The sequence below is a fragment of the Meles meles genome, chromosome 1, assembly GCF_922984935.1.
Source record: "Meles meles chromosome 1, mMelMel3.1 paternal haplotype, whole genome shotgun sequence".
Taxonomy (NCBI): Eukaryota; Metazoa; Chordata; class Mammalia; order Carnivora; family Mustelidae; genus Meles; species Meles meles.
The window spans coordinates 78,719,538-78,747,118 of NC_060066.1; the positions used below are offsets into that span (position 1 = coordinate 78,719,538).

General features: G+C 40.1%; 1 pseudogene; it reads left to right on the forward strand.

The window, feature by feature from the left end:
• The first annotated feature begins 12,713 nt into the window (after positions 1–12,713).
• LOC123946304 overlaps positions 12,714–27,581 on the forward strand; it is a 98,368-nt pseudogene continuing 83,500 nt past the window's right edge.

Sequence of the window (27,581 nt, forward strand, 5' to 3'; positions counted from 1 at the left end):
TGGTTAAAGCGCATTTTTCCGGGGTCTTTGCCACCCTTTTAGTATTTTACTTGCTCCTTCATATACTCTTATCTGGACAAAATGACAAGGCGGAAAATTCACCACAAAAAAAAAAAAAAAAGAATCAATGCACAGAAATCAGTTGCATTTGTCTACACCAACAACAAGACAGAAGAAAGATAAAATAAGGAGTCAATCCCATTTACAATTGCACACAAAACTATAAGATACCTCGGAATAAACCTAGCCAAGGAGGCTAAAAATCTATATGCAGAAAAATATAAAGTACTCATGAAAGAAATTGAGGAAGACACAAAGAAATGGAAAAATGTTCCATGCTCCTGGATTGGAAGAATAAATATTGTGAAAACGTCTATGCTACCTAAAGCAATCTACACATTTAATGCAATCCCTATCAAAATCCCATCCGTTTTCTTCAAAGAAATGGAACAAATAATCCTGAAATTTTTATGGAACCAGAAAAGACCTCGAATAACCAAAGGAATATAGAAAAAGAAAGCCAAAGTTGGTGGCATCACAATTCCGGACTTCAAGCTCTATTACAAAGCTGTCATCATCAAGACAGCATGGTACTGGCACAAAAACAGACACATAGATCAATGGAACAGAATAGAGAGCCCAGAAATAGACCCTCAACTCTATGGTCAACTGATCTTTGACAGAGCAGGAAAGAATGTCCAGTGGAAAAAAGGTATCCTCTTCAATAAATGGTGCTGGGAAAATTGGACAGCCACATGCAGAAAAATGAAATTGGACCACTTCCTTACACCACACATGAAAATAGACTCAAAGTGGATGAAGGACCTCAATGTGAGAAAGGAATCCATCAAAATCCTTGAGGAGAACACAGGCAGCAACTTCTTCGACCTCAGCCGCAGCAACATCTTCCTAGGAACATCGGCAAAGGCAAGGGAAGCAAGGGCAAAAATGCACTATAGGGACTTCATCAAGATCAAAAGCTTTTGCACAGCAAAGGAAACAGTTAACAAAACCAAAAGACAACTGACAGAATGGGAGAAGATATTTGCAAACGACATATCAGATAAAGGGTTAGTGTCCAAAATCTATAAAGAGCTTAGCAAACTCAACACCCAAAGAACAAACAATCCAATCAAGAAATGGGTAGAGGACATGAACAGACATTCCTGCAAAGAAGACATCCGGATGGCCAACAGACACATGAAAAAGTGTTCCACATGACTCGGCATCAGGGAAATACAAATCAAAACCACAATGAGATATCACCTCACACCAGTCAGAATGGCTAAAACTAACAAGTCAGGAAATGACAGATGCTGGCGAGGATGCAGAGAAAGGGGAACCCTCCTCCACTGTTGGTGGGAATGCAAACTGGTGCAGCCACTCTGGAGAAGAGCAAGGAGGTTCCTCAAAATGTTGAAAATAGAACTACCCTATGACCCAGCAATTGCACTACTGGGTATTTACCCTAAGATACAAACGTAGTGATCCGAAGGGGCACGTGCACACGAATGTTAATGTTTATAGCAGCAATGTCTACAATAGCCAAACTATGGAAAGAACCTAGATGTCCATCAACAGATGAATGGATAAAGAAGGTGTGGTATATATACACAATGGAATACTATGCAGCCATCAAAAGAAATGAAATCTTGCCATTTGCGACGACATGGATGGAACGAGAGGGTATCATCCTTAGTGAAATAAGTCAATCGGAGAAAGACAACTGTCATATGATCTCCCTGATATGAGGACATGGTGATGCAACATGGGGTGTTAGGGGATAGTAGAAGAATAAGTGAATCGAGATGGGATTGGGAGGGAGACAAACCATAAGTGACTCTTAATCTCACAAAACAGAGGGTTGCTGGGGGGGAGGAGGGTTTGGGAGAGGAGGAGGGGGGTTATGGACATTGGGGAGGGTATGTGCTATGGTGAGTGCTGTGAAGTGTGTAAACCTGGTGATTCATAGACCTGTACCCCTGGGGATAAAAATCCATTATATGTTTATAAAAAAATAAGAAATAAAAAATTTATTTAAAAAATTTCTCATAATCGAATATAAATAGATGTTGCAAGTTAGGTTAATCACTACTATTTAAATAGGGAATACTATTGGATGGGTTATCTTAACAACTGTCTTCCAGCTCACATGTTTAATCCAGATAATTTCAATGTTATTAAACTATTCCAGATCACAGATTTTTTTAGATGATTTCTCATTTATGGTAAGAATTCAGGTTAACTTTAATAATAAAATTTGTTAAGGAGAGCACAAAAAAGGAAAACTAGGGATCCAATGCTTTTATGAATATGGATGCACACTCAAATAGAAAATATAATCAAGTAGAACCCATTAATTTGGTACCACATTTTAAAAAATAAAATATGACTGAAATGCATACAAATGTGAGAGGACAGAATGTAAGAGCTGAGAGAATTCTGCCTGGGATATGCATATCCCCTTCCAGCTTTTTCTTTTTCACTCTCCCCACATCCCACAGACTACACATGTCAACCAGACCTGGGGTGCAACTGTAGAGCACTTTCAAAGCAGCAGCCAAACATAAGAAGTGGGAATACACAGAACCTCCTAGGGCTTCACAGTTGTTAAAGTGAGAAAATCCTCTCTGGCAGCTATTTAGGGAATGTATGAATGAGATCCTGGAGGCAATGAGACACTCTTCAGGGATCCAGATGTTTGACTTCCAAGGCAGGCCCACAGATCATTCTGGGTGGCAGGTATGGCGAGTGTCAGAACTCAGAGTACTTCCTAAAATTCTGGCTCCTCCACTGGACATTGACTTTTCTCTCTTTTATAGATGATTTTGCAGTCAGAGCTGTTCTTGTCACCCCCAAAGCTACTGTGCTTCTAATGGCAGGGACACACAGTCTTTTCCAGATCACCTTTGAATTCTGTGCCTTTGCCACCAAGGTGGGGCCACATACTCTCCTCTTCTTCCCCGTTTGTCCTTTATTTCTGCCTCATGTCTTCTGTCTTTCCAACTTTACCTTTTGGTTAGACCTTCTCTATACCCTGTTCTCAGTTCAGTTTAGGTTGGAACGCAGTCCAGCACTTTGGCAGTAGCTGCAGCTCACGCTGAAAGTCATGATTACTGAAGCTATGGAGTAGTTTCATAATGTTGGCAGCAATGGCTTGAAGTAATGGCAGCAGCGATTAGGTAGACTCAAAGGTGACAATTCTAATAGTTGTAAGTTGGCAAAGGTGCCAGCAGTTTCCATAGTGATAATGTTGGGTTCAAGAGAAGCAACAATGGATAATGGTCATGAACAGAAACTTTTCCAAGGTGAGTTACTAGCCTCCTCCCACCTGTCCTAGACATTGTAATTGCCTCTGTAGCATCCCCTTTACTCCTACTCCACTGGTTTCCATGAGATTGAACCCACCCTCAGTGCTAGGGATGACCTGGTTTGACCTAAGCCACTCATGACAACTTCTTGCTACACTAACTAGTTCAAGGAAAAGCAAAGATTCAGACCTAAGCCAATGAGTATACATAATTCCTTCAGTCACATTGATTGTTGAAGGAATGAATCTGTACCATTAAAATGGTCCAATAAGAGGGTCACCTTGGTAGCTCAGTTGGTGACGCATTGAACTCTTGATTTTGGCTCACGTCATTTTCTCAGGGTTGTAAAACAGAGCCCCATGTCATGCTGGGCATGAGCCTGCTTAAGATTCTTTCTCTCCCTTTCCCTCTGCCCCTCCCCAACCCCTAAAAATGTTCAATTAGACACAAAGTTCAGAACTTCTGTTAGAGGTTGTTTTTAAAAATCCATTGCTCAGGGCGTGTGGGTGGCTCAGTGGGTTAAAGCCTCTGTCTTTGGCTCAGGTCATGATCTCAGGGTTGTGGGATCAAGTCCCACATTGGGCTCTCTGCTCATTGGGGAGCCTGCTTCCTCCTCTCTCTCTGCCTGCTTCTCTGCCTACTTGTGATCTCTGTCTGTCAAATAAATAAATACAATCTTTTAAAAAAAAATCCATTGCTCAAGAAAAAAAAATACATTCCAAAACTTAGTGACTTAAAACATCAAAATTTATTATTTTTCTTAATTTTGTGAGTAGACCACGTGTTTCTTCTTCTTGTCTTGCCTGAGCTCTTTCATATGGTTGCAGTCATGTGACAGCTCACTTGGAACTAGAGTCCCAGATGTTATCACTCTCATGTCTGACAACTGATGATGACTGTTGGTTAAGGTACTTTGACTCTTCTCCACGTGGCTTCCAATCCTACAGTAGGTTACTCTGGGCTTTTGTCTAGATGATGATCTCAGGTTTTCAAGAGGGCAAAAATGGAAGTTACAAGTTTTTCTAAGGGCTTAATCTCTGGAACTTATAGATCATCACTTCTATCACATTCTTTTGGAAAAGGCGATTCACAAGGTCAGTTAAGACTTAAGTAAGTGGGAAAAAAGACTCTATGCCTTAGTGGGAGCAACCAAATTGTGAAATTATTAAATGATGTGGATATAGGGAATTCATCAAGGGGCATTATCTACCTACAATCATTGAATGAGATCAGTTATGCTGTAAAATACCACATGTTGTGTAACCCACTATCTAGTATTATCTTTAAAAACTTATGTAGGGGCGCCTGGGTGTCTCAGTGAGTTAATGCCGCTGCCCTTGGCTCAGGTCATGATCTTAGGGTCCTAGGATTGAGCCCTACATTGGGCTTTCTGCTCAGCAGGGAGCCTCTTTCCCCCTTTCTCTCTGCCTGCCTCTCTGCCTACTTGTGATGTCTCTCTCTGTCAAACAAATAAACAAAATCTTTAGAAAAAAAGAGCCATTTATTATTTTTTAAAAATTATGTAAACTCTTCCATCTAGTGTATTTCAGTTCCATAACTTTCCTCTTAGAACTGGCTATTTGTTCTACCACATCTTGTGTGTGTACACTTATTTAAGTGTATGTATACATGTCGTTAATCAAGATATGAAGTCACCACTAGTTTTCTCTTTTTGGTAATACAGACTTTTTTATTTAAATGTTCCACTGGCATCAGTGTTACACAGAATTTGAAATTTGTATTTATAGATGGTACAAGATAACGGGCAGAGGGTATGTGTTTTTCCTTAATCCCTTCAAACCCCCTGCCAACGTTAGGTAAGAGTAAAAGAAAACACCCATTTCTGCAAAGGGAATGAAATAGAAACTTGAGCAGGGGAGAGATTGCCACACATTTATGAAAGATAAAAAGAGGATGGAAGATTTTCAACAAGGAAAAGAGAGTGAGGCAGGTGTAGAGCACAAAACAGGAGAAGGTCGACCTAGAGGAAAGTTGAAAGGTGTAAAGCCAACAAGAGTGAGAAGAGTGGCATATCTGAGAAGGCTATTTGCACAGCAGCCTAATGTTTTCTTCCTGACATGCTCATTTCTTTGCTTTCCTTCTCTGTGTTTTCTGATGCTTAGTGTAAAAATCAAGCATCAGTCTCAGACTACAAACACCTAAGGATTCTTCTCTAATAAGATGGAAGCATCGATATAGGCAGAATTGGAACTTTTGGTGCCAGCACCCCAGAGTAAAGTTCTCCCATTTTGGCAGTTGGAACCTCCACAGCTAAAGACCTGTTACCTGCCTGTACCCATTAAATAATTCATTTCATTTAGACAAGTCCTAGACACCTACATAAAGGTCTCAGTAAATGTCTATTAATGAGAGAAACCAAGTAGAAAAACAAACCCACATAAATAGAGGAAACACATCCTTGCTACAGAGAGAAACAATCCCATCCCCTTTTCTTAATTGGAATGAATATACTGTCAACATCACAAAAGGACTGGATAAAAGAAAGACAAGACAAAAGAAAAAAAAAAGAAGAAAAAGAAAAAACCCAAAAAACCAACAACAACAGAAAAGTTGTTGCTAGAAGAAACAAAGAAATTTCAGAGAAAGATTTGAGAAGGTAGTACCCCCGAGTACAAGAGCAGAATGCTACAAGAAAGAACAGTCAAGGTACAAATTAGAACATTTATTATATATTTAATTATATGCCAAATGAAATATTTAAAGAAGTGTTAGAATATAATGTGAGTAGTTCTCGCACAACATAAAGAAAAAAACAAAGAGATTGAATGAGACAGAGGCAACAACAACAAAACGAGGAGATTGAACACTTGAAATAGATAAGATATTCAGAGTATAATTCTAAGAGATCCAACTCAACTAACAGGATTTCCAGAAAAATGGGCATACATTAACAAAGTTAAAGAAATTTTAATTTTAATTTTAAATTTTAATTAAAAAATTTTCTATGCCTAGCATGGAGTTCAATGGGCTTGAACTCACAACCCTGAGATCAAGATCTGAGTTGACATTAAGAGTCAGACATTTAACCAACTGAGCCACCCAGGTGCCCCACTAAGAGAAAGAAATTTTAAAGAAATACTACAAAAAAACTTTCTCAGAGGTCAGAAAACACTATTCTGTTTGAGTCTATCAAGTTCCTAGTAAATTAAGAGAAAATTCACATGTAAACATATGCCTGAAATCTTTCTGTCAGAACACAAAAGAAAGAGAATTCCAAAAAACATTCACTTAGATAAAACAGGTCATTTACAAAGGATAGAGAGTCAAAGTCTCACTGGACTTCTAATCACCAACACAACTGGTAAGAGAAAAATGAGCAATGGTATTTCCAGTTCTAATGGATAATAATTCTGAAGCAAATGCATCATGGCAAAATAACTACATTTTAGAGATCCCAGGACGTGGAAAATTTATATCTCATGCACTCTTCTAAAGGAAGTCATTTGAGATATAATCCAGTAAAATGGGTGTAGATATCAAGTGTTGTCAGTTGAATTATATGCCCCCAAAAGATTTTGTCATTCTAGTCCCCAGTACCTATGAATGTGACCTTCTTTGGACCAAAGTTTTTCAGATCAATTTAAGATGAGGTCATTAGAAGAGACCATAATCCAATATGACTGTGTCCTTCTAAAAAGGGAACACAGACATGCACAGAAGAAAAACAATGTGAAGACATGGGGAGAACACATCTACAAGCTAAGGAATATCTGAGGATATCCAACAATAGGAGAGAGGGATGACCAGATTCTCCCTCACTGACCTTAGAAGAAATCAACCTTTTTAACCTCTTGATCTTATACTTTCAGCTTCCAGTACTGTGAGATGTTAAAACTTAGTTATGGCAGCCCTAGAAAATGAGTATACCAAGAGAAAAGACTCTGAAAAGAGAGATGGTGGAATTCACCTGAAGGCTTTGGAAAAACAATCCCAGGATGACAGTTTTTTTTTTTTTTAAAGATTTTTTATTTATTTATTTGAGAGAGAGAGAGATCACAAGTAGGCAGAGAGGCAGGCAGAGAGAGAGAGAGGGAAGCAGGCTCCCTGCTGAGCAGAGAGCCCGATGTGGGACTCGATCCCAGGACCCTGAGATCATGACCCGAGCCGAAGGCAGCGGCCTAACCCACTGAGCCACCCAGGCGCCCCAGGATGACAGTTTTTGATCAGGTACTTAATCAATCAGTCCAGTGTGGGAATGCAATCAAGGGCTCCAAGAAGAATGAACAGAATAAAGACAAAACAGAGCAACAGAGAGTACCTAAGGGGCTGGAGAATATTAGTGATTTTCCAAAGAAAGGATATAGTTCTTCTTTTCACAGAAAATTAGAATCTCTACCAAAAGTAGAAAATAAAACCAAAACCTAAGAGACTGTGTAATAAAGTCATGGTTCAGATATGAAAGAAACCCAATGTCATGCAGGTCTTTCAGCAATTGATGGTGTGTTATGAAACAGAACCCATTTAACCTAGAAGAGGTCCCTGAGTGTCCTGAGTGTTATGAATTTGGACCTAAGGAGAAGGAAGTACAATTTTATTGTACTACTTATTTATGCAATGAGCATTATTTAAGTAGTCATATCATAAATACATTGTTAATTGATTTTAAACTTTTAAAAAGAAACGTGGATGTCTTAAATGTAATTACAGAATACAAGATAAATATTATCAATCCTGACAGTACAGAACTAAAGATACCAATTAAAAGGTAAAGGTGGAAGGTGGTGAGTCAGAGAAAGAAAGGCAGAATTGTTAATAGTCTCATGTAATAATACAGTAGGTAGTCAGGAGACATTGCATAACTTTTCTGTAACAGGAAGGAGTATTTTAAGTGTGCTGCTTATTTACAGATGTCGCCAATATAAGAATTAAAACAACTATCAAAAATGGGCATACCTGGGCGCCTGGGTGGCTCAGTTGGTAAAGCAACTGCCTTCGGCTCAGGTCATAGTCTCAGAGTCCTGGCATCAAGTCCCACATCGGGCTCCCAGCTCTATGAGGAGTCTGCTTCTCCCTCTGACCTCCCCTCTCATGCTTTCTCTCACTCTGTCTCTTTCTCTCTCTCAAAATAAATAAATAAAAATCTTTAAAAATAAAAAAGGGCATACCCTCTCTCAACTTGATAAAGAACATCCTTGAAAACCTACAGCTAATATCATACTTAATGGTAGCAACTAGATGCTTTCCCTCTAAGATCAAGAATAAGGCAAATATATGTGCTCTCACCACTTCTATTTTATATTGTATTAAATCCTAGCTAATGCAATAAAATAAGAAAAGGAAATAAAAAGTATACAGATAAGGAAGGAATAAAACTGTCCTTGCTGTAGGATGACATGATTGTCTATGTGGAAATCCAAAACAATAACAATAAAAACCTCCTGTTACTAGTAAGTGATTAAAACAAGCTAGAAGGATACGAGGCAAATATAAAAAGCCAATTGCTTTCTGCTATACTAGAAATGAATAATTAAAATTTGAAATAAAAAACACAAGACCATTTACTTGGTAAACCTCATGTCCACACAAAAACCTGCACACTAAAGTTTATAGCAGCTTCATTCTTATTTTTAGTACCAAAAATTATACTTAGGTATATTGTTAACAATGTATATGTAATAGCTATATGAGAAACATACTGAAACTCTGATGAAAGAAATCAATGAAGATCCAAATAAATGAAGAGATATTCTATGTTCATGGATAGAAATATTTCATATTGTAAGTACGTCAGTTCTTTCTAACTTGATATATAGATTCAACATAATTCCAAACAAAATTTCAGCAAGCTAACTTGTGAATATTGAAAAAAACTATTCTAAAGTTGATATGGAGAGGCAAAAGACCCAGAAAAGCCAATCCGATATGGCGAAGAACAAAGTCAGAGGAGTAACTTTAAGACATGGTATAAATCTAGAGTAATCAATACAGTGCGGTACTGGGGAAAGAATAGACAAATAGATCAAGGAAAGAGAATAAAGAGTCCAGAAAAAGACCCACACTAACATAATCAATTGATCTTTGAAAAAGGAGCAAAGGCGATTTAATGGAGAAAGGATAGTCTTTTCATCAAATCATGCAGGAACAACTGGACAACCAATGCAAAAAACAAACCAAAAAACCCCCACAAATCTAGGCAAAGACCTTACACTTCTCAAAAATATTAACTCATGGATCATGGGCCTGAATGTAAAATGCAAAGCTAAACATCTGAGAAGACAACCTAAGAGAAAATCTGGGTGACTTTGGGTGTGACAATGATAAAGCCAAACATTTTTTGGATAGAGTGCCAAAAATGTGATCTATGAAAGAAAATCTTGATAAGTTGGTCTTCATTAAAATCAAGATCTTCTCTGCCAAAAGACAACGTCAAAAGAATAAAAAGAGGAGCCACAGACTGGGAGAAAATATTTGCAAAAGACACATCTGATAAAAGGACCATTGTACAAGATATACAAATATCTCTTATAGCTCAGTAATAATAAAAAAACCTAATTAAAAATGGACGACCAAAGACCTTAACAGACAGATTATGAAAGAGGATATACAGATGACAAGTATGCATATGAAAAGATATTCAGTCTTGTATGGCACTAGGGAATTATAAAATAAAACAACAATAGGATGCAACTACATACCAATTAGAATGGCCGAAATCCAAAATCCTGATACTGCCAAAGGCTGGTGAGGATGTGGAACAACAAGAATGTTCATTCACTGCTGATGGGAATGAAAAATGATACAGTCTCTTCAGAACAGTTTGGCAGAAATACACTCTCATCTTGTGATCCAGCAGTCATACTCCTTGGTATTTACTCGAAGGAGCTGAAATGTTCTATCTGTATAAAACCTGCCCAATAATGTTCATAGTAGCTTTCTTCCCAATTGCCCAAACTTGGAAACATTCAAGATGTCCTTCAACAGGTAAGTTGATAAGCTGGTACATCCTGATAATGGAATTTTATTCAGTGATAAAAAGAAATGAGCTATCAAGCCATGAAAAGACATGGAGGAAACTTAAATGCAGATTTCTAAGTGGAAGAAGCCTGTCTGAAAATGTACATAATGTATGATTCCAATTATATGTCACTCTGTAAAAGACAAAACTACAGAGACAGTAAAAAGATCAGTAATTGCCAGGATGGGGAATGGAGAGAGGAGTAAATACATAGAGAGCAGGGCACTTTTAGAAATTATTTTCTGACCTGTAATGGTGGATATATGTCATCCATTTTTAAAAAGATTTACTTATTTATTGAAGAGAAAGAGAGCAAAAGAGCAAGGTGGAAGGGGCAGAGAGAGAGAGAGAGAGGCAGAGAAGCAGACTCCCCTATTAGCACAGAGCCTGATGCAGGGCTCAATCTCTGCACCCTGAGATCATGACCTGAGCCAAAATCAAGCGTTCGACATTTAACAGACTAAGCCACCCAGGCACCCATATATCATACATCTGTTAAAACACACAGAATGTGCAACACAAGGAGTGGATTCTAATGTAAACTATAGATTTTCATTAAAAATAATTTATACACATTGGCTGATTAATTGTAACAAGTGTGTCACACTAATGCAAGATGTTCACAATAAGAAAATCTATGTTGGGAAGGTGGAATATAAGGGGGTTTATAGGAACTCTCTAGCCTAATACTTTATATACCTGTTTTCAGTAAACTTGCTTTTCTGCTTTGGTAATGTGATTTTTTTTTCCTGGATTTATTATCATATATTTCGTTCAGTTTTCCATGATTGGTTTAGGAATAGTGTATATGGATTTTAATTATGTGATTGCCACATTTCAGGTGAGATGAATGGTACTTCTTTGAGAATACAAGAAATGTAATATTTGTAGTTTCTTCTGGTCCCCTAAACAGGCTCATAATTCACAGACACAGTCATTTACATATACACCATTTTTCTCTAAGAAAATAAAAGGGTATCTATCTTGCCTTCCCCTGAAGAAATGATAGAGAAGAAGCAAAAGGCCACCTCTAAACAAAGACCGTTTTTGTTTAGAGATAGAATGATTAAAGAGTTCCAGTGCAATTCATTCATTCATTTGATCAACAAATATATATTTAACAAGACTGTATGCCAGATTCTGGAGAAGCTGTGGTGACACTGTCTTTTCCTTCAAGATACTGTGGTCCTGTAAAGAATTCCGTCAATTGATCTGGCAATTACAATGAACATAACGGATGCTATGATAAGGAAGAAGGACTGTGCTATGGATCTTGGCACTTAAGAATTCTGAAAGTACTCCTGCATGGCTGGGGTTCGTTTGCCAAGGTGGGAGTGGCATGAAATAAACCCTGAGAGGCTGGGTCATAAATGACATTTGCCTTTATCCTGAGGGATTTGAAGTAGATTCAAACCCTTCTTGTATTCCAGGAAAAACTCTCTTGACCTCTTCTCTTACTCTTGATGACCATGGATGCAGTTCCTCAAATGCCCTCACCAACTTCATACAGGAACAATCTAAGAGTGCCTCACCCTTCTTGCTTCCTGACTCCAGTTTTATCTGTGCAAACCTCTAAGCATTCATGCAAGGGCACCATGCAAGTACAAGGTCCTATGAGTGCCTTATGGAGCAATCCTTGACCACCTGGGGATAGGAAATAATGATTAAATGCTTCCCTCTTTCTTCCCCCAGGATAGTTCTGAGCTGTATTTCAAAAGACTACTCAGAAGGTCCTGTAGAAGAGAGCATCTAGTTTCCCACTGGAATGGTCAACTCTATTTTGTATTCTTGTATTGGTTTTCCCTTTTTCTCTGTTTCACTCCTTCTTCCCTCACTCTCCCCCCACCCCCAGGATCACATTACCTATATATTATCTTCACGTTAGCTATTGTCTCCTCTCTGCTTTCTAAGGAATCCAGGATAAGACACACAGGCAATGACATGAAAGACATATAATTTTTATAAATTTCATATATTATATATAGATATTGATAATAATAAGATACTATTATATATAATATATTATATATCTCATGTACATTTATATATATTAGAATGAAAACCTTGGAGGACACAAGAGAGGGTGTTCATAGAGGCAACAAGACAACCGGGTAGAAGTTTTTACGGGGATGAGAGAAATAAGGTATAGCTTGAGGTTTATGAGGTTGGAGAGGATTTTTAAAGGGAGCTAAGCAGGCAGATGGTATGATGTAAAAATGATATTCTTCTGAGATTAACCATAGACAAAAACTGGCTGCTTATTTTGCAGGCATGGCTGTGTAAGGGCATATTTAGCCAGAGTGGCTCCACCTTGGTTGAACAGCCATTTTGTTGTTTATGCAGTAAAATTAAACTGACCCTGCCCCCGCCCCCTCCCCCCTCCCACGGGAACTTACTTAAAAGCAAGTCCAGGAAACCAGTAAAATATGGTTGACCAGTTCCTGCTAACAGAGCCCAAATACAAGGGTCGGTCCGATCAGGTGGCAATAACAGAGCCCGAATTTAGGGATGAGTCGGTCAAGTGGAGACATCCAATCAGTGGAGTATGCATATTGTCTCCCTAGCTACCAAGGAGTGTGGGCCCTGCCTTTTGGGCAACTTTTGGGCGCCAATTCTGACTAAGGAGATAGACTAGTTCAAATAGCTACTATGGGTTGAACCGTAATTCAATTGGCCACCCATGTGTGACCTACCATGACTGCAGCTTTCTCTGTGTGTTGCAATCTCATTGGCCACCTGTGTGTGGCCATGCTCAACCACATGGCCTTTGCTTTATAAAAGTTAGTCTGTGAGGCTGGGGGGTGGCTGCCCTCTCTGTAAGAGGTGGCCCTGAATGGTTGGTTTGATTCTCGATGCTTGGCGCGAAATAAAGCTTTGCTTGACTTTCGCTTTGTATCAGTCTCACTCCTTTGATTACGGACCTAACAGCTGTAGGTCAAGTTTCCATAATGAGGAAAGTGATTATCCATTACATGTTAGATTACGGCTGTGAGGATGATTTGGGTTTGATCAAGCTAGTGTAGAAAGGACCACACTTTTAAGAACTTGAGAGTCTTCCCAAAGGAATCCTATTCAAACATTTATTTTGTTTGCTATGCCATGAACATTGTATCTAAAATTAAAATATGGCTGTGAAACTAAATTTTGTCCTTTCAGGTAATACACATTCTAAAATCCTAAAGTAATAAGTATTTTTAGAATTATTTCTTGTCCAAGACTCCTAATTATGCTTTATACAGCTCCAACATACCTATATCTTTATACTAGTATAGTCTAGAATCATCTATTATAGGCTAGAGTAGTAAAGGAAATGCCAGAATCAATTTTACTTATGAATAAAAAAGTCTGACTCCAAGAATTCTCTGTTTAACAAGATGGCCGTGCAATGAAGTAATCTTTCTTTTTTTTAGCCAGTGCTATTGTCTTTTGATGACTTCCACATCAAATCTGATTTATTACTTCACCTGGGCAAACACTAGTACCGGAATGGCAGGCAAGCTAAAATGATCTCTATCAGAAATACAAGCTGGGAACTCTTTTTTTTTAGAGAGACCATCTTGGGTTCTTCTGTCCAGGAGTTGTTCTTCTCTAATTCTGACCAAAGAAAACCTACTGTGCATTGTACTTTGGCTCTTTGAACTGTATAATAACAGATTCTAACCCGAACAAGTTCATGCATATGAAATAAACTTAATGGCTGGGCTAGTTTACCACTTAGCCTTTTCTCACTATCTTCTTTTTTCCCATCCCCTTTTTATTGGATGCTTCAACCTCATTACTATTTCAGGGAAAACCTGGGTCTTGTCCATCATTTTTGTTGTCGCTTTCTTTTTCCTGGCAGACAGAGCTTAAAGTTTCAATAGAGGAAGTGGGGAGGGATACAACACATTCAGAGTTTATGAAAGACCTTATTTACCATCAAAGTGAAGGTTTCCAGATATGAGGGCCCTCTTTTCTTATGCTCTCAAGTCTTTGATAAGGAATTAAGAACTCCTGCCAGGGCTACAGAAGACACTGAGAGGTGCCTGGCAGAAGGCACTACATGGTGTTCTGAAGCTGTTTATTAATTACAAATGGTATTGAGGAATAATACACCGAGGAACAGAAGAATGGGGAGAAACTGTTAATAACATAATAATTTCTATGGGCACTTTTGAGAGACAATTGGATGTGCACACTTGAATATTTTTCTGTTAACGTCCTTGCACTTTTTTATTTTTTCAAAGCATGCTTGCAGCTTCCTTTAACAGAATTACTTATATTTATAACACTCTCCTACTCAATTATAATTCCTTAAAATGGTGGCTCTCAAATATTAGCAGGGCTAAGAATAATATGAAAACCCGTCAAAAGAGTTTAGGGCTTGCATCTCTGAGATTCTCCTTCAATACATCTAGGATGAGGCCCAGAAATGTTTAACAAGCCTCCATGTAATGGTCTGTGAAATACCTTCAGAAATATTTGCCTAGAGATCAAGTCTCTGTGGTCCTCAGGCCATAGGTCCATGCAATGCATGTAGAGTTACTCAATACACACGTTTGTAGATTCAAGGCAAATGGTTTGGGTAGGTAAAACCCCACTGGAGATTCAAGCTCAATATATTACTCTCAGAGATAAGGCTGAAGCTCTAGTGGGTTGTATATAAACTAATTATTTTTGATAAAAGGATAATGGCATAAACAGCTCTCAAACTTGGGGGGGGCAATTGGTTAGAAATATATATATATATATATATATGTATATGTATATATTTATCTATAAGAGTGCCTGAATGGAAAGCCTGATTTATTTACTCACTTTTTATATTGGAGAAGGGTGGATGTAAGGAGGAAATGCATTCATTCCTTGTGGTACATTGTGTAAAGGCTAAACCATGTTTGATTTTCCCATTCATTGCTGGATGTGTGTTTCCCTTGTCCTCCCTTGTTTCTTTTGTTTATTGTTTACTAGGAGTTATGAGATCTGCTCTTTAATGCCCCTCCTCCTTTGTTCTTCTGCCACAAGGTGTGAAGCCATTTGCTTATTTGTCCTTTGCTCAGAGCTACCTGTAGATAGGCATGCACAAAACAAAGGAAAATCATATCTTGTCCATCAGCTCCTCACACATTCAAAAGCTGTGCCCTTAATAAAAGAAGAATATTTCACTCCCTCTTTGCTCTTTGAGGGATGTAGGGATTCATCATGCTCTGAAAAGATATCTCTGATAATTATTTTAATGTAAGTAATGTGGAAAATATCTTTTATTTTTAGAGTTTTGCTAATGCTTTCAACTATTGGAAAAAATTAACATGCTACTTTCTTTCATCAAAACCATTCACTCTTCAGTATATTTAAATGTCATTAGTGTGGAGTGCTTCCAGTTCTAAGTAGGAATAAAATGACACTGAAAAATCAATGTGGATAATATAAAGACAAAAATATATATGGATTATTCTGCTTGGAATTGTAAATGTTCAGTGCTCATTAGCTTCTGATTCTGTTTCCAAGTGAGAAAAGGCAATAAACATACACATTACAATCAGGCCATGCTCTGTGTTTCTCTCCTTTTTCAAATCCTAAGAATATATCTGTATCTCTATACCTTTACGTGTATCTACATATCTTTTGATAACCACTCAATAACAGCTTTAGACAAAGCTGCTCATTTAGTGACACTGTGTTAAATCATAGCACCTCTTAGAAACAAAATTGGCACAAGTATTTTTGCCTGTGATTAAATTCACATACTATCTTGCTATTGAAAAAAAGTCATAGGCATGCAAAGCACCCCTCCAAAACAGCACAGTGCAAAGGGGGATGCTTATTCTATCTGGAGTCTGTTTGTTTGGGCCAGGGCTGTCATTTTCCCATAGTGTCTTCATTTATTATGCTAACTGACTTTCCAAGGGCAGGCAGGAGGGTATCTGCTCTGTGAATTATTCTCGGTTGGGGGGGCTTTTAAAAGCAAACCTATTTTGTGCCCAAACAAAACCAAAAATCAATGTGTTTCTTTTCAAAGATGGGAGGGTTAATACCATGGTTGTTTTGTTCCCATCCAGTTATGTAACCTTGGGAACTTGTTTCTTTGCTTTCAGGATTTGTACAAAACACATTAAAGCTAAACAATAGGCGGGAGTCATAGAAGCAACCCTGGAGCTGTGTCTTGGAGTTCCTCCTCCTGGGTTTGGGAATCTCCAATTAGTTTTATCTCAAGTGCTGACTCCGTGTGTGTGTGTGCGCGTGTGTGTGCTTAGTTAGCCGGCATGCAACACACTTCCCCAGGGTTGTTTCCTTTTTCCTGAGATTTGGCGAAGGGTAAAGTGTCGGAGTCACATGGATACAAAGCATTTGATGAATGTCCAAGTCACCGCTGTGGCTGTCGGAGCTGCCTCTCCTCCAGCCCCGGCCGCGTGAGGCCGGAGCCACGGGGCTCAGCCTACAGGTCCCGGGCAGGAGCCATCTCCTTGTCTGCTCAGAGCCTCGCGCCTCCCGCGCCGGAGTTCCAGCTAGCGCACTCTACTCTCCCAACACCCCAGCCTCTCCCCGGCATGTAAAGTCGCCCATACCTCCTCGGACTTCTCAGAGGCAGCAACCTTCCCCTCTGGCCGGCGCGGGGCGGGGCACCAGTCGGCACCCGGCATAGCGCGCAGGACTGCAGCCCTGCGTCCCGCCGCCCACCTCGTGACCGACGAGAGCCGCGGGGATGCCAGCGCCGAGAGCGCCCAAGACCTGGAGAAACAGCTTCGCCTGCGCCTGTTGCATGCTCAGCGAGCTCCAGAAGACCGAGCGGGACTATGTGGGCACGCTGGAGTTCCTGGTGTTGGTGAGTGTGTCCCCGCGCGGCGAGGCAGGGGGTGGCGGGTGGCGCGGGGCGCGGATCCAGGAGAGGCCGCTGGAAGCGCGCGCGGCATTGTCTACTGGGGATGGGGTACCGCTCCCAGCGTCGCGGGACCATGAACCCGCGCACGGACACTATGCTCGCCCGCACGTGGACCCCGGGCGGGGCTGTTTCACGCCTGGACACGCAATGAGTTTGCCAGGGCCTTGGAGATAGGCGGGCTTGAAAAGTTAGCTCCAATGGGAGAAGGCTCTTGTCCCCGGAATCCCTGCTTACCCCATCTTTCCTCACTCTTTACCCCTCCCCGGCTGCCTTATGTAATTTTTTTACCCTCTTCTCTTCCTCCCCTGGGATTTTAAGACTTTGGCTTGGTGATTAAAGTCAGTTTACCACATTCAGGCACATTTAGTTAAAAGAAAAAAAAAATCCTTGATTGCTTTAGAGCTTGAGTTCATTATTCAGATTAGATGGCAGCGAAGTCCCTTAGTTATAATAATCTTTGAAACATAGGATTCTGGCGGGGGCTAGAGAACTAGCAGCGGGGTTATGATCTCTAGCGGCTGTTGGCTATTAAAGCCACCTGTGGTGCTTACCGTGTTCTAGCTCTGCAGTCTCCTACCCCCATCCTCCATCCCGGGTTTAAATTTGTTCCCCGCTCAGCTTCTGGATTCTCTGTTCACACTGAGCCCAGGAGAGTAGTATAATAAAACTAGTGTCAAAAAACTTCAAGATTTCATAGAAAGAACTGGCAGGAACTTTGTTTCAAAGTTTCAGCTTGACGTATTGGAAGGCTGCTCTGGAAACGTTTCATTCATTTTAGAGCCAGAAGGGGCAAAACTGAGTGAAAGAAACTTCTGAGACATCACTCAGAAATTGAATTTTTTCTATTCATTGTTGCAAAGACAAAAGAGCATTGGCTCCTTTCCACCCAGATGCCTGGGAGAGCATAGGACTGAGGAGCTCTTAGCCTTTGCAATCTAACTCACATCTTCAAACCTTCTGCTCCTTCCACCTCCGTGTTGCGTGCCCTCGTGGTCCAAAGGGAAATGTTTCAAAGGCCAAAACTTTCCGCTCAGTGTTCTGTAAGATGTAAACTTTCTGCTTATAATTATGGTAGAGGAATTCACTTCTTTGCTATGTCAAGAAGGAGAGAACAATGTTTCAACACAGGTTGACTTCTGGTTGACTTCTCAAATTAAAATCAGTATACCTGAGCCCCTGGGGCCACATTCTTTGGAAATATTTAGATATTTGAGAATATATGTGTAATTGGTGATAAATTGGATTGTTGTACACTTCCATGCAGCAATGTTCTAAAAAGCATGTTTTTAAGATTTGACTTTTTTTTTACAAAGTTATTACAATATTATTGACTATATTCCCTATGTTGTATGTTTCTATGACATTTTATAATCAGAAGTGTGTACTTCTTAATCCTCTTCATCTATTTCACTTATCCTCCCACCCCCCTCCCTGCTGGCAACTGCTTGTTTGTTCTCTGTATTTATGAATCTGTTTTTCTTTGTTGTTGTTTGCTTGTTTTGTTTTTTAGATTCCACTGTAAATTAAATTATATGGTGTCTTTCTGTCTGACTTACTTCACTTGGCATACTACTATCTGTGTTGTCACAAATGGCCAGATTTAATGCTTTTTAATGTCTGAGTAATATTCCATTGTGAATTTCATATTCTATTCCATACGACATCTTCTAGATCAATTCATCTATAGATGGATGCATAAGTTGCTTACATACTGTAAATAATGCTGCAACAAACATAGGTGTACATATATCTTTTTGAGTTGATGTTTTCATTTTCCTCAGGCAAATGCCCAGAACTGGAGTTACGAATCATATGATACTTCTATTTTTAATTACTTGAGGAACTTCCATACTGTTTTCCAAAAGGGCCCCACAAATTTACATTACCACCAACAGTGCATGAGGGTTTCTTTTCCTCCATGTCTTTACCAGCACTTGTTATTTCTTGTTTTTTTTTGATACTAGCCATTCTGACTGATGTGAGGTGGAGATTTGACTTTTAATAGCTTCAGATTTGCCTTTCATGAAACTTCATTGGTGACAAAGTTCTTTGACTTTTGAAAAATCTGAGCCACTTTTTAAACTGTATTAGTTACTTCTTTCTAGAGGTATATGAAAAAAGTACTGTGCAGAGTCCTGAATTGTAGAAATAGAGATCTAACCTAATCTACATCAAAAACTAATTTGTTGATCTTTATTTAATATATGCGTTTTTCCTCTAACCTTAGCACTTGATTATTAAAATTGAAAACTTATTGCTAGATAGAGTTGGGTAGGAAATTGTGGGAGGGGACACATGGGTGGCTCAGTTGGTTAAGCATCTGCCTTTGGCTCTGGTCATGATCCCAGGGTTCTGGGATTGAGCCCCACATTGGAGTCTTTGCTTAGCAGGGAGCCTGCTTCTCTCTCTGCCTGCTGCTTCCCCTGCTTATGATCTCTCTCTGACAAATAAATAAATAAAATCTTAAAAAGAAAAAAAAGAAATTGTGGGAGGTATAAAGTAAATTAATTATATGTACCTATTTACAAGTAGTTCATTTAATGATTTCATTCTTCTTATTTCATTCAGAAATTATTGACTCTTCCACTTTTATTTTTCTTTGTCCATTATTTTGTGCACGTACATCCAGTACTTATGCACAAACATGTTCACACACACACAAACACACTAATTGGCCTGTCATCCTAAACAAAAGTTTACCCTGACTTCTTGTTAATCATAATCATTGAAAGCCTCAGATCTACTTGTAATACACTTTTAGATTTTTTCTGAGTATTTATTTTTTCATTATTATTTATAGTAACACTGACTATGCATGTATTATTACTTGTTCACCTTCTGTTGATGTAGTCAATCTAGTTCTAACTTTAACGTAAGGTAATAATATACCAAGCTTTAAAAATATTCAAACTCTTTGGCCTGGCAATTCTTTTTCTAGGAGTCCATCTTGAAGGACTGATCAGAAATGTAGACAAACCATAAAAGTGATTTTTAAAAAAAGTTAGCACTAGTATTAAATAAGGGGTACATTTGTTGTAAAAAATCTGGTAGTGCATTTCTAAGTCAAATGTAAATATTTGTTAGATTAGTCATTGTTTTAGATTTCTGTCATTGTTTCAGCCATTAACATGCTGGAAGGGTAACTCTTATTTTTATTATGAAGAGATAGAAAATGTATTTTTAGTTTTATCAAGAACATATTTTTGACTTACAAGCCCATAAATAATCAAACAAAATGGTATTTTTTCTCTTGATGAAATGATCATATGACCTGAAGGGGAAAACTTTTCATACTAAGATCTTTTATACTTCTTTTTCTCTTAAAGATTTTTTAAAAATTTTATTTGAGAGAGATAGAAAAAGAGCATGTGATCATGAACCAGGGGAGAGGCAGAGGGAGAAGGAAAAGGAGAAGCAGAGTCCCTGCTAAGGGGAGCCTGACTGGGGTTCTATTCTAGGACTCTGGGATTAAGACCTGAGCATTTAAGTCAGATGCTTAACTGACAGAGTCACCCAGGTACCCCTAAGATCTTTTATACTTCTAATTCCTTTCTGTTCTCATTTCCAACCCTTTCATTTTTTAAAGCGGGAACAACTTTCCCACCCCACAGATAGCTGGTATATAGAGTGATTCTCGCTTCCCATGGGATCTCTGGCTTCTTTTGTTTCTTACTAGCCCTTCTATCCTTTTGTATTCCCACTGGGCTTTCAGGGCTCCATTCCTTGAGGAAACTTCATAATCCTGTCCTCTCTGCTGTCCCCCCTACCCCATGCCAGGCTACAGTGCTCACTGCTTTGTAGTTTCTTCTTCCCTGCACCAAAGGAGGCTTATACATGTATGTGTTTACTTTGGTCTCATTCTATTAGAATGTAAGCTTCTTGAGGACAGGCCGATATTTTACTTGTGTGTTTTTCCACAGAATTTTGTGCAGTGCTTGTGAAATCATAGGCCATACCAAGATCAGGATGTCTTCCCAGACCCATCTGAGTGAACAGAAGAAGGGCAGAGCAGGGCCAGCTTCATGGGTGTGCATGCTGTGCGCTTTGCTCTGGGCTTCGTACTCAGAAGGACCTGGAACTTGGTTTAGAGCTCTGATAACACTGTCTTGAAATTTGTGCTAGTTTTATCTTTGAACTTGTGTTTTACAAGTGAAGTCCATTGGGATAGTAGTGTGAGTAGAGCTAATATATATATGAAAGAAAGAGAAAAGCTTTATATTTTAATACCTCTTTTTTTAAAGACTTTATTTGACAGAGAGAGACAATGAGAGAGGGAACACAAGCACAGGGAGAGGGAGAGGGAGAAGCAGGCTTCCTGCTGAGCAGGGAGCCCAATGCAGGGCTCAATCCCCTGACCCTGGGATCATGACCTGAGCTGAAGGCAGAGGCTTAACCAACTGAGCCACCCAGGTGCCCCTATTTCAGTATCTTTAATAACACATTTCCCCCTGCTTTTTGAGCAAAAGACCTCACACTTTTATTTTGCACTGGGCCTGGAAAATCTTGTCGACACATTTCACTCTGGCATTGTGGCCGGTTGGCTATGAACAATTTTTGTCTAAAATGGGACACTTCTGAGGGTGAAAGGGAGTGTTATTAATAATTACACTGGGAAACAGATGTAACCCTGGAGTGTTCCTGGCAAATCAGAATGTGCTGTTCTTCCATTGCGGGCACATGAGTTACATGTCTTGTCATAAACAAAAGATTTTGAAGTTTGTTACCTGCCTAGGCGCTGACCTCAGATAGCCCAGAATCTGAGTCCTGTCTCTAATTTACTAGTTAACTTTGGACACATTCCTAAACCTTTCAAGCCCCATTTTCTTCATCTGTAAAATGGGGAACCAATAGCATTTCTCAAGGTTGCTGTAAGGATGAGATGATGGATGCTTTGGGCTCTGCCCAGTCCCTGACTTACAGGAGTGCCCTATATATGGTTACTGTTATTTCTTCTGATGCTACAGTTGCTACACAGAGGTACCCATACTGGTCAGCCTTAGTGTCTAATTTTTGCATGGGTGATATTCCTCTTTACACTTTCTGTCTCTGAGTCTCTTCTTTACTTCTTCCCCCAGTGTTTCCCCTTCTTTTCATGCAGTCCTTCTTCCCATGATATTCTTATTTTTTAGAAGATTTTATTTATTTACTTGTCAGAGAGAGAGAGCGAGTGAGCGCACACACAAGCAGGGGGAGTGGTAGGCAGAGGGAGAAGCAGACTCCCTGCCGAGCAGGGAGCCCAGTGTGGGACTTGAACCCTGGAATCATGACCTGAGCCAAAGGCAGACACTTAACCAACTGAGCCACCCAGGTGTGCCCCATGATATTCTTATACATACTCTGTTGACTTAAGACTGCAAGAACACTTTGCAGTCTATAAAACAACAACCATAGTTAGTATGCCATTTTACAGTTTATAGTAAATAATTGCATATTTATTATCTGATTTGGGTTAATATATATGCCTCTTACTCTTTCAAATGGTGCTCCCTAGAGTTCCAGGGTTCTGTGGTTTGGCTTCAGGATTCTGTGGTTTGGCCCTCATAGAGGGTGAGCAGGAACTGAGTTGGATGGTTTCAGGCTTTCCACTCAATCTCTCCTAGCACAGCCCCACCTTCTTCTGATTTGTGCCTTTGCTAAAGCAGTTAGAAAGCCTCTTACCTAGATAGTAAACTCCAAGAGAACAGGAGTGGTGCATTTTTCTCTTAGGTACAGTTTTCTTGGCCTAAATATAGTGGTGTGTAAATAGGTACACAGGGAAACAAACAAATCAAACAAAAGCAAACACAAAGTTTGAATGAGTCCAAAAACAACTTCCTTCAGTCACGATCTAACTTTTTCCAGGCAAGGATAAACGAATTCAACACATTACCTTTAGGTTTGTGCTATCCCGGCTGAATTGTGTGATCGTCAAATTCATATGCTGCCATCCTAACCCTCAGTATACAAATAATTACAATGCCATGTGGGCGAGGCAATGATAGAGTAATAAGCAAAGTTGCATGGAGGCATTAAGGGGCCCCTTCAGTCCAGGGTCAAGGGAAATTTTGGGAAAGAGGTGACGGATAGCTTCTGAGGGATGAGGAGAATATGCCAGACTGGGAAGACAGCTAACTATCCATCCAGAAAGAGCAGCGTGTTCCCTGTGATCTTCATATGACATTTTGGGGCTGCTGGCATGACGGTGCATAGGCGATGCTGACAATTCTTTGTTGACGGAGACTGATAAGTTCTACATGCTTTTTGGATACTTTTGGGTATTGGTAGGAGGTGAAGTAAGTTCAGTCTAGTTTGAGAAGGATTGTGTGTTTAAGAATTCTTTCTCCCTTTCTTTCTTTCTCTCTATTTTTATTATTTATTTGAGAGAGAGAATGAGAGAGGAAGAGAGAGAGAGAGTATGAGGAGGGGAGAAGCAGACTCCCTGTTGAGCAGGAAGCCCGATGCTGGACTCGATCCTGGGACTCCATGATCATGACCTGAGCTGAAGACAGTCTCTTAACAAGCTGAGCCACCCAGATGCCCCAAGAATTCTTTTTTTTTTTTTTTAAAGATTTTATTTATTTATTTGACAGAGAGAGATCACAAGTAGGTAGAGACGCAGGCAGAGAGAGAGGCAGAGAGAGAGGAGGAAGCAGGCTCCCCGCGGAGCAGAGAGCCCGATGCGGGGCTCGATCCCAGGACCTTGAGATCATGACCTGAGCCAAAGGCAGCAGCTCAATCCACTGAGCCACCCAGGCGCCCCAAGAATTCTTTTTTTATTTTTATTTTTTAAGATTTTATTAATCTATGTAAAAGAGAGAGTGGGGGAGAGAACATGAGCAGGGGGAGGGACAGAGGGAGAAACAGACTCTCCACTGAGCATGACCTGAGCCAAAGGCAGACACAACTGAGTCACCCAGGCACCCCTAATTGAAGAATCCTGACTTTAACTAAAAGTAGTAGGAAATCAATTGTGAGGGGACACCTACTGTCCTGTTAGTAATAAACAAATTTGAGAGCTCCAAAGTTGGCACCGGAAAGGGATGTCTTGTGGGATAAAGTTACTAGGCCAAGATTTCCTGAATCACTGTCTCTGAATTTCACCTTGGGATTCCTTCTCTCTGTTCCCTATGTCTACGACCTCTCTGGTCCTCAGCAATCCACTTAAGCATACAGAGAAGACCTTTCCTTGCTTCTCTTAATCTGGGACATGTTATAATCTTCAAAACATTATTCTTGAGTAGGGAAGAACAGAGGCCAGTAATCCTAGAAACAACATGAAACACAAACATAGTCCAACTTGTATAATAGAGATTCCTGCTCCTAACCAAGTGACCTTTCAGGGCCGGAGACTCGGACCTATTTTTATCTTAAGCCCCAATGTAGTTCCTAACTGACCCCCTGGCTGGGCACTACTCCTGGGCTGACTTGGGGGAGTGCTTTGTTTTCTAAACATTAACTTGAACATGTATGTATGAGGATGGCCTCAGGACACTGCCCTTAGGATGTCTTGAGTCTCGTAGTGAATACACCTTAGTTCATTCATAATTCAGATATTTGGAATATTAATCATTATGGCCAGAGCCTACTCCCTATACAGAGGAATGTATTTTTAGTCTTATGGTTTCATCTGCATAGTTGTACCTTATTATAATGCCATTAATATAAGAATAGTATCTACTGAGATTAGCTTTGTTTCTCAGCAAGAGAATTCTGTCAGTAGGATTGAGGAATGAAGACTGGAGTCTGGTTCCCATTGGGAGCTTCTGCCATTGCATTGGTCCAGGTAAGAAATGTGGAATGTCTGATTTAAGACAGAATCAATGAAGAAGATAAACAAACCAAAACAGAATAAAACCCAAAACAAACCACAAACAGGAAAACAAGCACCCACCAACTAGGAGACATCCTTGGTTGGAACTTTTGGTAGGTGTGTTCATTCAGAAGTGGAGGTTTCTGTAGAAGGGAGAACATTGTGTGGAACTTCAGCCTGTAGTTTGAAAACAAGATGAATACAAGGGACAGAAGAGCATTGGGAGGAGGAAAAAGGTGAATTTGGTTTGGACTTTTGGTTTTGGACTGCAAATTCTGCTGTTTTTGAAGATATGAATATGAAAGTTAAGAAAGAATTTGGGGGACGCCTGGGTGGCTCAGTGGTTTAAGCGTCTGCCTTCGGCTCAGGTCATGATCCCAGGGTCCTGGGATAGAGCCCCACGTCGGGCTCTCTGCCCATCAGGGAGCCTGCTTCCTTTCCTCTCTCTCTGCCTGCCTCTCTGCGTACTTGTGATCTCTGTCTGTCAAATAAATAAATAAAATCTTTAAAAAAAAAGAAAAAAAGAGAAAGAAATTGGGGCAAAAATTAGAGTTCTAGAAATTAGCTTATCATATTTTTTTGAAGTCATCAGGTGGATGAGATGCCCTAAGGGGATGAACTTGAGGAAAAAAGCCATATAGACACAGGGTAGGTTGTTGGAAAGCCAGCATTTGAAGGATGGAGGAAGAAGTAGATTGCATGGGTGACCCAGACTGAGCCATCAAAGGTTGAAACAGAGAACCAGGAAAGAGTGATCTCTTGAAATCCAAGGAAGGACCTAGTAGTACCCAGGAGAAAGTCTTCCTTAGAACTTTTGAGAAGTAGGTGGTGGGAAGACTGAAAAGGCCCCTGGATTTGGCAATTAAATGCCTATCATTGGGCTTTAGTTCAGGAGTGTGTGAGCAGAAGACTGACAGACAATGAGCTGAGACCCCAGTGGAAGGTGAGGGATGAAGACCAGTGGAAAAACTATACTGAGACTTTGTCAGTAAATGCAAGGGGAGAAGTAGGTTAGTAACAGAAGCAGGTGATTTTGTCGAGGGATGTTTGAGGAACTGCCATGTCACTAGGAGATAAAGAAGATCCTTGGCAAGATTCACTGCCACGAAACACCCACAACAACACATCGTTGCATGTGTTGCACACTGTAATGCCAAGAGTGGGCCGGCTGTCTTGGATACTTTTAAATTTCTGCTGCTTCTCTAGTGTAGCATGTGAGGAACTGCTGGGATGGCCTTTGTGCCTCCTTTTGCACACTCACCAGCATCCTGCTGGGACAGTAGGGTGCGGTGCATGGTACAGAGCATGGGTTTAGGGAATCTGATGACCTGGGTTAAACTCCTGGCACTGAAACTTACAAACTGTGTGTAACTTTGGGCAAATTACATAGCCTCTTTATGCTTGGTTTCATATTTGGAAAATACATTTAATAATATCTCACAGGCTGGCCTCAAGTTCAAATCAGCTTCTGTAGGTATAGTCCTGATAGGTAGTAAGGCTTTCCTCTTTTTCCTTTCTCTTCCTGCCTCACAGACAGAGTCTGGTGGTTGTTGAGGCTACCTAGCCTGCTTCTGTGCCCTTTCTCTTCCAGCCTGGAAGCATACTGGAGGTTTTAATAGATAAGTTTTAATAGAAAGGTCCTGAGGAGGCTGGAGGGGCCTTCAGGATTGCTGGTGAGGTGTGGTCTTCGAGGAGGAGAGGGAGTGGTAAGGGTGTGGGAGATGCGGGTTGGGAGTGTGTGGAAGGTGCAGAGTAGTTTGCCTCTGGGAGGAACGAAGGATACAATGCCTAGAGTTATTTTAGAGGAGAGGGGAGTTGGAGGTTTCTGCCTGGTGACCTTTACTTTTCTATGAAATTGAACTATTGTTTTCTTTGTGTTCTGTTTTGTTTGTTTTTGCTGAGAGTAAGGCCTATGAAGACAGTGGTAAAGATTTGAAACATACACTTTCAAGAACAGTAAGGGGAACTGAACTCAGGTATCTGAGGTTGGATGTCTGACTGTCTTTGTGTAATCATTCTTTTATTTATTTATTTATTTTAAAGATTTTATTTATTTGACAGAGAGAGATCACAAGTAGGCAGAGAGACAGGCAGAGAGAGAGAGATAGAGAGGAAACAGGCTCCCTGCTGAGCAGAGAGCCCAATGTGGGACTCGATCCCAGGACCCTGAGATCATGACCTGAGCCGAAGGCAGCGGCTTAACCCACTGAGCCACTCAGGCACCCTCTTTTATTTATTTTTGCTATGATTTTTAACAATTTTATTTATTTATTTGAAAGTGGGGGGGAGAGAGAGCATGAGCGGTGGGGGGAGAGATAGAGGGAGAGGGAGAAGTAGGTTCTTCTGCTAAGCAGGGAGCTCAACGAGGGTAGAGGAGGGAATGACTCAATCCTAGGACCCTAGGATCATGGGATCATGACTGAGCCAGAGCCAAAGGCAGAAGCTGTTTAACTGAATGAACCACCCAAGCACCCCATGCGTATTCTTTTAAAAGTGACTTTCTTAATGCAACATATAAATTTAGAAGTCAAAATAGAGAAGTAGCTTCACCTGATTTCTTATATTATGACTAGGTTCAAATCTTGGAAATAATGACATAATCATTTTTTTAAACCATGACACAAATTGTGTAGAACTTCTGTATTA